The sequence below is a fragment of the Agelaius phoeniceus genome, chromosome 30 (genome assembly GCF_051311805.1).
Source record: "Agelaius phoeniceus isolate bAgePho1 chromosome 30, bAgePho1.hap1, whole genome shotgun sequence".
Taxonomy (NCBI): domain Eukaryota; kingdom Metazoa; phylum Chordata; class Aves; order Passeriformes; family Icteridae; genus Agelaius; species Agelaius phoeniceus.
Window position 1 is genome coordinate 2,327,121 of NC_135294.1, and position 13,837 is coordinate 2,340,957.

Consider the following 13,837-nt stretch of genomic DNA (forward strand, 5'->3'; position numbering starts at 1 on the left):
TTGGCAAATCCTGAAAGATTCAGCCAGGCTTTATAAATGGAAACTTCATCTTGCAAAGGGCTTTGAGGCCTTCATGTGACGAGCAGGGTCACTGGGATGTTTGAGGCCTTCATGTGACGAGCAGGGTCACTGGGATGTTTGAGGCCTTCATGTGACGAGCAGTGTCACTGGGATGTCAAGACAATTAACTGTGATTTTCTAGGTCTGGTTTTGGGCTCCCTGGATTTCAAACTATTCCCTGCTATGATCGGGATGTGGCTTTTCTGTGGCCTTTTTGTGCAGTGTATGGCAACAGGAGAAGCAGGGGGGAATGGGGTTTTGGATCACTCTGCATTCCCTTCCCTCCTGGGAATGCTCCATCCATCACCCTCCAGGGCTGATGGTTAAATCTTGTAAAGTTTCAATGCTTTGAATGGAATATTCCTTGCTGAAATTCAAGGTGCCCTCTGTGTGCTAACACCCAAAATCAGTTAAAATGTTTTTCCTCAGCAGAGGAAAACCAGCTGTTTCTTTCCTTAGAAAGGCAGTTTTATTTCTTTCTTTATTTCTTTTATTTTACTTGGCCTGGGCATTGATTTCTGCAGCACAACCCCCAAAAAAAGAGGAGAAACAGCTCCATGAGAGGTGTCCTGTAGGGGACAGGAGGGGGACTGAGGAACCTGCTGAGATCTGGGCCAGATCATTAAAGAAGAAAAGTTTTCATGGAGACACCGACTCTTTTTCAAGGCCTGCTGAATTCTGGGTACCAGTTTTCTGCTCAGGAGTGGAACTGACAGCCCAGGCCCTGATTTTACTGTAAGATTCCTGATTTTGAGATAAGCTGCCTGAGCTGTGCCAGTGTTTTTCCAGCCCAGGTGAAACAAATTCTTGGCAGCAAATGAAAACCAGAGCAAAGCATGAAAGGCAGGCAAGTAGCAACTGGAGTGCTGGTTTTACCCAAGTGGGGGAACTTGGGGAATGCTCCATCAAATATCAGGATTTGCAAATGTCAGGGGGCGAGCTCAGCTCTCACTGAAAGGTGGAGTTATTTCAGAAAGTCTTTTATTTCATTTTTTATCACCAAATCCATGTTTTCCTGCTCATTTTCTCCATTGCTTCACAGGCCATTGGTGGGAGCCTGTTCTTCTCTGCCCCCAGCAGGAGCAGGATCAATCATTAAATTGTAATTGAGGCTGCAGCAGAAATTAACTCTCAGCCACATCCCTGATTCTGAGGGACAGATCAGAGCTGGGAGAGTTTGGGTGACTGAGGTTCACCCACATTTTCAGTGCTCTACAAAAGTCATGTTACCTCTTTACAGCTGAGAGAGCAGCACATTTGCAAACCATCAGGCTGCAAAAGCAGAGCCTTTCTCTACATTTCTCAATGTCTCTAAGTTTTTAAATCTGAAGTCAAAGTCATTAAAAAGAAGCCCCGTTTGCACAGACTTTCCTGAAATCCTCTCCTTTTTTTTTTGTGGCACAACTGAAGTATACGAAATGGAATTCTGGTGCCCTCCTGTGTCCAAATCAAAACTACAGCAGTTAAAGTGTTACTACAGCTAAAATGATGGGAAAAGAAAGAAAAAAATGTGGGTTTTTTTTCCTGGGATAATGCTTAAGAACTCTCCTGGATCAGTCTGGATCCTCTCAAGCCAGGTTCTGTGCATGTACAAACAGCAAAGAGGGCCCTTGAATAAACCAGGTTATATTTTAGCAAGAGAAAGGACATGGAAACTGGAGAAAAAAAAAATGAACACAATGAAAAACCTCATACAACAAAAGCCATCTGTTCATTAGTGTAATAAGTCAGTTCCTCTGGAAGATGAATGATCAGGTCTGGTAAGAGTTGAACTCTTGATTTTCAGTCCCCAGCAGAAACCATACAGAAAAAGCAGCAGAGTAGGGTGGATAATTAAATATGTAAATACCCCACAAAAAGGAGGAAAGCAGTGGGTTTATCCATCTGCCTGAACATGTTTTAACATGGAACAATGTTTAAGATTTTGTCTGACAATCCCATTGCCCAGATACCTTCTGTCTGATTATTCTACTGCACAGTTTGTTACCAAATTGTCTGATAATGTTGATTTTGTCCCTTGGTCTGCATTGCCCTCTTGGCAGTTCATTTTGTGTTCTGTTCAGGTGTCAGGTGTATTTCTAAACCTTTTTTCAGCAAAACCTCTCTTCACCTGCCACCTCCCTGTGGCTGCAGCCATGCTCTGAGAAAGGGCAGAGTTCATGAATTGAACTGAATTTACAGGCACCAGAACCCAGCTCTGATGGAGCCAAGGTGTGACAAACTTATTCCCATGTGCAGCTGGACAGAGGAGAGAAAAACTGTTGTTTTGTCCAGTAAAGAAATGATTCCTTTCCATCCCTGCAGGAGGGTGAAACACACTGAAGTGGAGACACAAACCTTGCAGCAATGCATGAGCTGCTGTGGGTTACACTGTCCTCTGCCTGTTCCTCAGCTGGAAATAGGATTTGTGCTCCTGAAAAAGTTGTTACTTTTGTGTAAAACTACCAAACATTGCAGGATTTGGACAGGAGCTTTCCTGGGGACAGATCTGTAAAGGTGTTTAGGTGCTTAATGATGCTGAAAGGCACCTTATAGGAGTTCAGAAGTGCCTCAGATTCCTGCTGAAGGGAATCCAGGAGCAGTGAATTGCCCAGGAGTCACTCAGGTCTGGGTTTGTTAGTGAGTGTCAGAGTCAATAATCACCTGGCTTTGCACCTCCCCAGCACTCCCAGCTCAAACCCAGCAGCTGCAGAGACCCTGGCACGGAACCACTGAGGTTGGGAAAGGCCTCCAAGGTTGGGAAAGGCCTCCAAGGTTGGGAAAAACCTCCAAGGCTGGGAAAAACCCACCAAAGCCAACCTCAGCCAGTGCCAGCGTGCCCAGCCCAGCACATCCCCAGATCTCCAGATCCCAGCCTGCCTTTGGACACTGCCAGGGATGGGGACTCCCCCACAGCTCACTCAGCTGGGTTCAGCAATGGCCAAAACCTCCCAGTTCCAGTGACTTTGGGATCTGAATTCCAACAATCGACAGGCACAAACTCCTTGGAGAGCTCCAGAGGGTTTTAATTCCCTTTTTCAGCAGGACCTGGCATGGAATTTTTGCCACAGAATTCCCTGGATCCCCATCAGCCCTGCATTCCCTCAGCCCTAGTGGGGCACAGTGAAATTTGGGTCTCCTCAAGCCAGGTCTCATAAGCTCTTGGAGATCTATTTCACACCCAAGATAGCTCAGCTACCTCAGAAGGCATAAAATCAGCAGGATGGCTTCTGTGGTACTGTTGGAAACAAAAACGTTTTAGTAAAGGGCAAAATAACAAAACTCTTTACAGAGAAAAACTGAGCCAGGTGCAAGAGGCCCTCCTGCCCCTGGTAAAACACCTCACAAAAGTGATTTGTTTCTTTGTTCTCTTGTTTTTCTAGTGAATTACTCAGGCTGGCTGTCCAATTAGTTATCCTTAAGTTTGAGGTGAAGTCCCCCAGGTCCTATGAGGTGTCTTTTTCACTAACTGAGGAGAGAAACTTCTGGGCTTTTTTCCTTTTTAAGGAGACAAAGGATAGTTTGGTCACTCCATCAACAGTGGGCACATTCCTATAGCAGAGCTGTTGATTCAGGACAATTTTGCCCCTGTTAAATTGGGTAACACGGAGCTGAGCAGGGCAATGATTTGTCAGACAGGTTTATGGCTTTTTCTCTGGAGGAATATTCCCTGCAATGTCATCTTTGCCATTCTGTGATTCTGTGCAAATCTTTTCAGAGCCACCTGACTGCTGGAAGCTGCCTCCTCTCCATGAAACAGGAATGGGGGCTGCAGCAGCCCTGGGGCAGCTGGGGAGTTTCTGCCTTGATGTACCCTGCAGTCACAGGAGCTGGCAGTTGCTGTTTCCATTTTCATTGCTTTCTATTTTATTAAAATTTAAAAGCTCGGCTTCCCTGCCCCTCCTCTGTGGCAGTCATATTCTCTGGAAAAATCCCTTCACTCAGGATTCCTCTGGGAAGCTGAGGAGCCTCAGAGAAAAGGAAAACAATTCTTATCTCATTTGCTTCTCCTGTGTTGTGCTCATGTGGAATGTGTTTGGAGGTTGTTCACCCACAGGTGATTGTTTCATTGGATTCTGCTGGGAGTTGTTTTCACTCTTTGGCCAATCAGGGCCAAGCTGTGTAGGGACTCAGGAGAGAGTCAGGAGTTTTCATTATTATCTTTTTAGCCTTCTGTCTGTATCCTTTCTGTATTCTTTAGTGTAGTTTAGTACAGTATTCTTTAATATAATATAGTGTCACAAAATAATAAATGAGCCTTGTGAGAACATGGAGTCAGATTCATCATTCCTGCCTTTGTCTGGCACCCTGCAAATACAACACTCCTCCCTTGGCTTATTTCTAAGGAGACACAGAAGAAGCTCCCATTCAGTCAGCACTTTCCCCAGCTGGAGAGTTCCCTTTGTTCAGGCAGCTCTGGCCGTGCAGATCAAAGCATCAATGACACAAATCAGTTTTTGCTGTGGCAGCAAGGCTGGGCAGTGTTTGAAGGTGGCCCAGCTCATGTGCAGCCCTGCAGAGCACGTCCTGTGCTGCACTGCCAGCCAGATAAATGCCTGAGCTTCCTTCAGGGAGAGAGCAGCGAGTGCAGGAGGAAGGTGTAAATCCCAAATCAATGTTCCTGAAGGGAAATGCTGTATTTGGGTTGCCCCCAGACAAAGGCAGGAATGATGAATCTGACTGCATGTTCTCAGAAGGCTCATTTATTACTTTATGATACTATATTATATTAAAGAATACAGAAAGGATACTTATAGAAGGCTATAAAGATAATAATGAAACTCGTGATTCTGGAGAGAGTCCTGACACAGCTTGGCCCTGATTGGCCAAAGAGTGGAAACAGCTCACACCAGAGTCCAGTGGAACAATCACCTGTGGGTAAACAATCTCCAAACACATTCCACATGTGAGCACAACACAGGAGAAGCAAATGAGATAAGAATTGTTTTCCTTTTTCTCTGAGGCTTCTCAGCTTCCCAAGAGAAGAATCCTGTGTAAAGGGATTTTTCAGAGAATGTGAATGCCACAGGGAAACGATGGGAAAGGATCCCTCCGGTGGTGGAGCACGCAGGGATCCCAGCTGTGCATTTTCTGTGTGTGTTGTGCCCCAAGCACTGAGGAAGAGCCTCCAGAGCAGCAGCAGAGGAGCCCTGGGGCTCCTGCCTGAGCCCCTGCTGGAAGCCAGGCTTAGTTCCTCGGATCAGGGGGTGGAAATCAGCACAGCTTCACTGAAGGGAATCATTTTGCCTTCCTTCCACACTTCACACACCAAAGCTTGGTCTCAGCAGTGCTGGGGAGGGCTGTGACATGAGTTCCATGTAGTGATGCCAAGATCCTTCCCTACAGCAGAGTTGTTTTATCTTCCTTTCAAGCATCCCCCAAACAGGTCAGCAAAGGCTGTGCTGCAGCTCCTCTGTCTGGAAGGCTGCTGAGGGTTTGGTGGAAGGTTTTGCAAGTCAGTGGCCTTGGGTAAAATCTCATCGTCAAAACTCTTGGGCTGGAAGTTGTGACTATTTCTAGGAAATAAAAGAGTGAACAAACTGAGCAGATACGGACTTTTTGTACTCTCAGCTTTTACTACAAAATGTTTGGAGACAAAGATCTCTGTCACATCTTCACTTCCCCTTCCCCTTCCCTCTTTTCTTTCCTCCAGCTCACAATTTCTAGAGAACTAAAAGGTCACAGGCTTGGGTTTGGCCCCTTGTTTCCAACCATATTAAAAATCCCACATTCACCCATTAGCTAATATTTTTTTCTGTGCAGGTAATTCCACAGAGCAGCTCCATGGATGGTTGGGAGCTATGCAGAAGCAAAGGAAGCAGGGAATTCTGCTGGGTTTGGAACAGCAGCAAAGTGTCTGTCACCATCATATTTTCTGAAAAATCCTCTTTGCACAGGATTTGTCTCCTGGAAAGCTGAGAAGCTTCAGAGAAAAAGGAAAACAATATTATCTCATTTGCTTCTCCTGTGTTTTGCTGCTTTGGAATGTGGTTGGGGATTGTTTATCCAACAGTTGATTGTTTCTTTGGTTTCATGTGAATTATTTTGCTTAATGACCAATCATGGTCAGGCTGGGTTGGGACTCTGGAGAGTCATGAGTTTTTCATTAGTATCTTGTTAAACCTTCTGCTCTATCCTTTCTCTATTCTTTAGCATAATATAATATAATATAATATAATATAATATAATATAATATAATATAATATAATATAATATAAGCCTTCTAAGAACATGGAGTCAGATTCATCATTTTCTTCCTGCCACGGGGCACCCCAAATATACCACAAGTGTCCCCAGGGCAAGGTGACGTTTATGACACTGAGAATGGGCCTGAGCCCCCTGTGCTCTCTGCCTCAGTAATTCCTGGGGAAATGAATGTTCTGTAGGAAGGTATTGCTGATCAAATACTGAATTTCAGTGCTGAGGGACTTCTTCTGTTCTACTGTTCCCATTTACCTTGGAAATTAAACTGAGTTTGTAATCAGAGCCATAGGACAGGGCTCAGTTTGTTTCCTGATGGAGGAATAAACTCTGCTCTTGTGGCACTTCTCACCCACCTGTGGGAGGAATTTCCCTGGAAAAAAAGGCTGAAGGATGAAGGACAAGATGAGGGAATTCCTAATTACTGCACAGCAAGGAGAGCTGGAGTGGGTTTGGGCTTAGCACTAAGAGCAAAAAGGTATTTTGCAATACTTGAGGAGCTGAGATGATCAGGAGTGATGTTTGGGTTAATGATGAAAATTCAGTGAGATTTTTTGGCATCTTAGGCAGAAACTCCTTTAATTTACACCAGTGTGAATTCAGGTGGGGTTTTTCCAGTTCCCCCTTATTCCTGCACCTCTGAACCCTCAACCAGAGCCAGGGTTACAGAACTGCCCTAAACCCGGGGGTGCCACGAGAATTCCAGACTCTGAATTCACATTTTCCTTTCTGTGCCAGTAATTCTGCTCCTCCCTCCCTTCCTCCCTCCCTTCCCAGACCACGGGGAAGATTAAAAGGAGGAAGTTCTGGCAGGATTTTCATTAATAACCCCTGGCTAATTCTGAAGTGCCTGTTAGGAGGAGCCCTCTGTGTGTCCATCCATCACAGCTGGGTCCTGGATATTGATTATTTTATATTTAATGCAGCTCTTACATCTTTAATGCCTTGTTCCCGAAAGTGTCCTCAGCAGGGGGGTGGTGTGGTCAGATTTAATCAACATTTCCAAGGCTGGAAATGAGCTCCCAATAATTCTTGGGACGTGTCTTCAGCAGATGGCAATTAATGAGTCCCTTTTTTAAAAGCACTAATTTTTTATTTTATTTTTTTTTTCTCCTGTGCTCCTGGGAGGTTTATGTGAAAAGTGTTGCTATAAAATGAAGCCTCTGATTGTGGCAGTCAGGAGAGCAGAGAGCCAAAATCCCACATTTAAACTGGAAATGTCTTTGGGATCATGGAAGAGACCTTACAGATCATCCAGTGCCACGCCTGCCATGCACCCCCAAGTCCCTTTCCAGCCTCATGCCGGAGTAAAGTGTTTTTCCTAAGGAATTCAGGAAATTTGTGCCAAAAAAAATGATTGTTCAGCCTTGGTTTAGGGGCTGCTTCTCACAAAAAGTCACTGACTTTTGGTTTGGGATGGGAATTTTAGATTCTGTGGACAGAGCAAAGCAGGGAAGGACCTGAGTGTTCTCCCAGGATTTGCTGCTTCCTTATCTCTGCTGTCACATTTAATTATTGCTTCAGTAATGAATCAATGCTAATAAAAAGAAAAATAAAATCCAGATCTTAGAGCTGATGAGCTCAAGCAATTTCTAGATCTAATCACAGACAATAAAGGACCCCAAAAAACCACTCAAAAACCAGATTTTGTCTCTCAGACTGATCTCCCCTTGGGATGGAGCTACAAACCTCAGATGGGATTGATTTTACTGCAAATAAAGAGTGGTTCTGTGCAATTCTTCAGAAGCACTAATTTACAACTTAAGGGCAGCCTCTTCTTTGCATCCTCTCTAAACACAAATTCTCTATTTGCTTGCAGGGTTTGATTGATTTGCATAAGCAGCTTAGAGATCTTTATAAGAAATGCTCTGAAAAAAGCAGAAACACATTTTAGAATTAAAAAAATAAAGTCTGTCTGCTTTTATGACTCAACTGCATTTGCATAGGAGTAAGTGAGCACATCAATGATACATTCAGAGCCCTAAGAATTTCTCCATTCATCCAATGCTGGCTCTTTTTATGAGTTTTATCTTTCTAAATTTTCTTCATTTAACTTTATTTCCCTTTTGTCCCATTGAGAAAGAGGAAAGAGACATATTCCCAATACAGAGGTCCACAACAGAGAAACAAAAGCAACACAATAATCTCTTTTCCAGGATGCTGCTGCTTGCAGTGCTGCTGATAAGAGACTTGAGAGCTTTCAGTGTCCTCCATGAATCAGTTCCCTCTGGCTTGGAAAAGGCTTTAAATTTTAAAGGAAATTGATTGTACAGGCACATTCAGGTTTGATTCTCCAGAGGCTGGATTCTCATGGGAACTCCTCCATTCCAGAAATCCAAGTTTGGGTGATACTGGGTGGTACTGGGTGATATTGGCTGATATTGAGTGATACTATAAGTTACTGGGTGATATTTGCTGATATTAGGTGATGATACTGGGTGATATTAGGTGATAGTGGGTGATATTGGCTGATACTGGGCGTTTTTGGCTGATTTTGGCTGATATTGGGTGATACTGGGTGATATTGGCTGATACTGGCCGTTACTGGGTGATATTGGGTGATTTTGGCTGATTTTGGGCAATACTGGGTGACATTAGGCAATATTTGGCAATACTGGGTGATGATATTGGGTGATACCCAGTGATACTGGGGGATATTGGGTGATACTGGGAAATACTGGGTGGTACTGGGTGATTCTGGGTGATATTTAGTGATACTGGGCGATACTGGGTGATACTGGGTGATATTTAGTGATACTGGGCGATACTGGGTGATAGATACTGAGCATTACCAGTGATGGTGATACTGGGCAATACAGGGTGATACTGGGTGATACTGGATGATGATATTGGGCAGTACTGGGTGATACTGGGCTGTACTGGGTGACGGTATTGCATGATACTGGGTGATACTGGATGATATTGGGTAATGCTGGGTGATACTGGGTGGTACTGGGTAATGCTGGGTGATACTGGGTGGTGATACTGGGTGATACCAGGTGAAACTGGGCAGTACTGGGTGAGGATATTGGGTGAGGATATTGGGTGATACTGGGCAGTACTGGGTGAGGATACTGGGCAGTACTGGGTGAGGATATTGGGTGATACTGGGCAGTACTGGGTGAGGATACTGGGCAGTACTGGCTGATACTGGGCAGTACTGGGTGAGGATATTGGGTGAGGATATTGGGTGATACTGGGTGATACTGGGTGAGGATACTGGGCAGTACTGGGTGAGGATACTGGGCAGTACTGGGTGAGGATATTGGGTGAGGATACTGGGTGATACTGGGTGATACTGGGTGAGGACACTGGGCAGTACTGGCTGATACTGGGCAGTACTGGGCGATGCTGGTGCTCCCTGCTTGCAGAGCTTTTCAGCTGCGTTGGGCAGGGAAATCTCAGCTGTGGGGCCAGGGAGAGCAGAGCTGAGGGCAGCAGAGATCCCACAGCCCTGAGAGTGAGAATTAAGGAACAGAATTTAACAAAGGACTCATTAAATACCAAAATCAAAGGATGTAGGGAGGAGAAGAGAATCAGGAATCAGGGAATGTTTGGGTTGAGAGGGATTTTAAATCCCATCCAGTGCCACCCTGCCATGGGCAGTCATGCCTCCCACTGTCCCGGGTGCTTCAAACCCTGTCCGACCTGGCCTTGGGCCCTTCCAGGATCCAGGGGCAGCCACAGCTGCTCTGGAATTCCATCCCAGCCCCTCCCCACGCTCACAGGGAGGAATTCCTTCCCTAAAATCTCATCTAAATCTAATAAGGGCCATTCCCCCTCGTCCTTCAGCTGCTTTTTCCGAGGTTTTATCCATCCCGCGGCTGGGGCTGGATATTCCCTGTACAGAGAGCCCCAAACCCTTTATCTCAGCCCTTGCTGCTGCCCCGAGCCGGGAGGAGCCGCTGCTGCCGGTGCCAGGCGCCACCAGGAGCTCGGCATGGGCAGGGGCAGGCGGAGCAGCCCGGCCCGGCGGAGGATGCTCCGCACACCTGATTGGGAAACAAACAAACTCCAAACTTTTGTGGAAGCTGTAAACCCGGTGTGTTTATTCCAGCGCTGGACACGTGTGGGAATCATTCCCCTAACATGACAGGTGTGCCTCAGGGAACTCCAGATCCCTTTTTAGCTCCCTCTCAAATACATATGCATGCAATTTCACAACAGGTTCATACATATTCATTCTACTGATTTCGTGTGACCTTTGCTGCTCATTCTTCTTTATCAGAAAGAATTCCTGGGTCACTTTGACCCTGCTTTCCTTAGCAGCCTCTCTGTTTCAGATTTCAAGGGCCTCCCCTTATCTCTGTCCTTCGGCTGAAGCAGTTTCTTAGAACCTCGGGTTTTTGCGAGAACAGGCAGTCAGACTAAACAGCAACCTACAGACTTCACTCAAAGATGTACATGTCACCTAAATCAAAATGGATTTCTTACTCTGGAAAATTTCCACTCTGCCTCCCACCGGGAACAGTGGCAGGAGCCCAGCCCGGCAGAGGATGCTCCACACACCAGGAACAGCCGCAGGAGCCTGGCCCCACAGAGGATGCTCCCCTGCCCCCGGCCCTGCAGAGGATGCTCCCCTGTCCCCAGCCCCACAGAGGATGCTCCCCTGTCCCCAGCCCTATGGAGGACGCTCCCCTGTCCCCAGCCCTGCAGAGGATGCTCCCCTGTCCCCAGCCCCACAGAGGATGCTCCACACACCGGGAACAGCCGGAGGAGCCTGGCCCTGCAGAGGATGCTCCCCCGTCCCCAGCCTGGCAGAGGACGCTCCCCTGTCCCCAGCCCCACAGAGGATGCTCCCCTGTCCCCAGCCCCACAGAGGACGCTCCCCTGTCCCCAGCCCCGCAGAGGACGCTCCCCTGTCCCCAGCCCCGCAGAGGATGCTGCCCTGTCCCCAGTTCGGCAGAGGATGCTCCCCTGTCCCCAACCCCACAGAGGACACTCCCCTGTCCCCAGCCCTATGGAGGACACTCCCCTGTCCCCAGCCCCACAGAGGATGTTCCCCTGTCCCCGGCCCCACAGAGGATGCTCCCCTGTCCCCAGCCCCATGGAGGATGCTCCCCTGTCCCCAGCCCCACGGAGGATGCTCCCCTGTCCCCAGCCTGGCAGAGGATGCTCCCCTGTCCCCAGCCCCACAGAGGATGCTCCCCTGTCCCCGGCCCCACAGAGGATGCTCCCCTGTCCCCGGCCCCACAGAGGATGCTCCCCTGTCCCCAGCCCTATGGAGGACACTCCCCTGTCCCCAGCCCCACAGAGGATGCTCCGCACACCCCACAGCCCGAGCGGGGCTGGCAGAGGGCAGAGCCCCGGCCCGGCCACGGGCTGGTTCCCTGCCAGCAGCACCGCCAGGGGCACGGGAAAAGCTCCGTGAATCCCCGGGAAAAGCTCTGGAAGCCCCCGGGAAAAGCAGTTTGCGGGCAGGGAGCGGTGCTTGGGTTCCTGCAGGGGTTTCTGAGTCTCTGCTGGCCCCGGAGGTTTCTGCAGCGAACAGAAGAACGAGCAGAGGTTTGGTGTTCTCCTGCAGGAAACGCAGCCCTGCAGCACCGGGACAGGGACGGAAAGCACTCTGCAGTGATGCTCTGTCACGATCCTTCAGAGCTGGGGACATCGAGTACAACCCCAGCACCCTCACGTCCCCAAACCTCCAGTGCCTGTCTGAAGCATTAGGAGTCACAAAACTCTGGGGTTTTAACCCCCAAGCTTCCCAACCCTGGGACAAATCCCCTCGGCAGGGGCTCCCCTCCCATCCCAGCTCCGCTTGGGTTTGAGGGCGTCATACACGGATATTTATGGATTTTTTAGTGAAATCACCTGTTCCGAGTGCCTGTGGGAGCCCAGGAGGGCAGGGGGCACTGGCAGGGGGCACTGGCAGGGGGCACTGGGAGGGGGCAGTGCCAGCCGGGAGGGTGGAGCTGGGAACTCCGTCTCGCACAGATTGCTGAGAGCAGTGGCTGTGCCGCTCTGCCGTGCACAGAAGGTGGCATCGTGTGACAAGCAGAGACTTTCTCCGGCAGGGAAGCGGCTCTTGCTGCTCCCAGCCCAGCAGCAGCAGTGATTTATCCCCCCATGCAGGCAGAGCCAGCGCGCTGCTCCCACTCTCTGCTCCAGGGAACCAGAGCCAGCCTGAGGGATTCACATCCCCTCTGAGCAGAGGGAAGCTGTGAGAGAAACAGAGAAAAGAATGATCAAAACAATTCTTATCTCGTTTGCTGCTGCTGTGTTTGTGCTCCTGTGGATTGTGCTGGAAGATTATTTACCTGGAGGAATTGCTTGATTGGATTCTGGTGGAATTATTTATGTTAATTAGCCTGTCAGGTCCAAGCTGTGTCCTGACTGTTGGCAGACAGTCATGAGTTTCTCAGTAGTTAGAAGTGAGTGGTTCTTTGTATATAGATATAGTACAGTATAATGTAATATAATATAGTTTTAATAAAGTGAGTGTTCAGCATTCCAAAGCCTTGCAGTCAGATTCCAATCACTTCCTTCATTGGGGTCACCCTGATTTTACAATGGCAGCCTCTGCCTGCAGGGGCTGGATGTGGCTCTGGCCAAGGAGAATTCCTGACAAAGCTCAGTTCCTGAGGCTCAGGAGTGCTGGGCTCCCTGTGCCAGGCATTCAGAGCTGCACCCACTGCCTGGAGCAGGGAATCAACCCAGCAAGCAAAGGAAAATAGAATTACTTGCTGACAACTTGTAACTCATTGTAGTGGGTGAGGAAAAGCTTCTCTGTGTCCTCCTATTTGTTGGGATTTTAATTATTGAGTTTAGTGTAGATATGGACGAGGAGCAGCTTGTCAATACCCTGCCCCAGGAATTCAGCCCAAATCAGAGTTATCTCCAACACAGCAGCCTCATTTCACCAAAGCTGCAGAGAAAGGCAGGAAGGCTGGATTTTATTATTGCTTCCCTAATCCAAGTCTGATCAGTGTAAGACAGAAGTGCCTGACCCAGCAGCAGCTCTCAGGGTGGAGGATTAACCTCTGTGAGATTCCAGATCAGGCACATCCTTCAATGCCTGTGAGAGGAGAGATGAGAGCTTTCAGCCCAGAATATTAACTCAAGGCTCAGAGATGAATTACAGACACACTACTTAAGAAGCAGAGGAAAAACTGCACAAGAAGGATGGAGCCTTTTGTGCTAAGAGAAAATAAGCACATTTCTTCCATCAGTCCCTAATTACTGATCCAAAGTGTGCACTGGAGAGCCAAGGAGGGTGGAGGAGCTGACCTGCTGTGAGTCAGCCCCGCTCTCTGCCTGCTCTGACACCTCTGCTGCTCTGAATGCTCCTCACAAGCACAAATCCATCAGCCCAGCTGTGACAGCTCAGGGCTGTGACTCAGCTCCCAGCGAGCCCCAGCTCAGGCACATCAATGGATGGGTTCAGGGCAGGGAGGCAGAGCAGAGTGGAGCTGGTGTTTGATGATCCCAGCCCTGTGAACATGGAAAGGTTTTCTTCAGCACTGCAGGAGCAGCTGAGCTCCTGGGGAGGTTCATGATCCACTTTGCCAAGGCTGAGGGACTCTGTCCTTTCATCTACAGCAGAAAAGAAAAATGCAGAGAGCATTATCTGTCCTCTGGCTGCTTCCCACCTTCACTG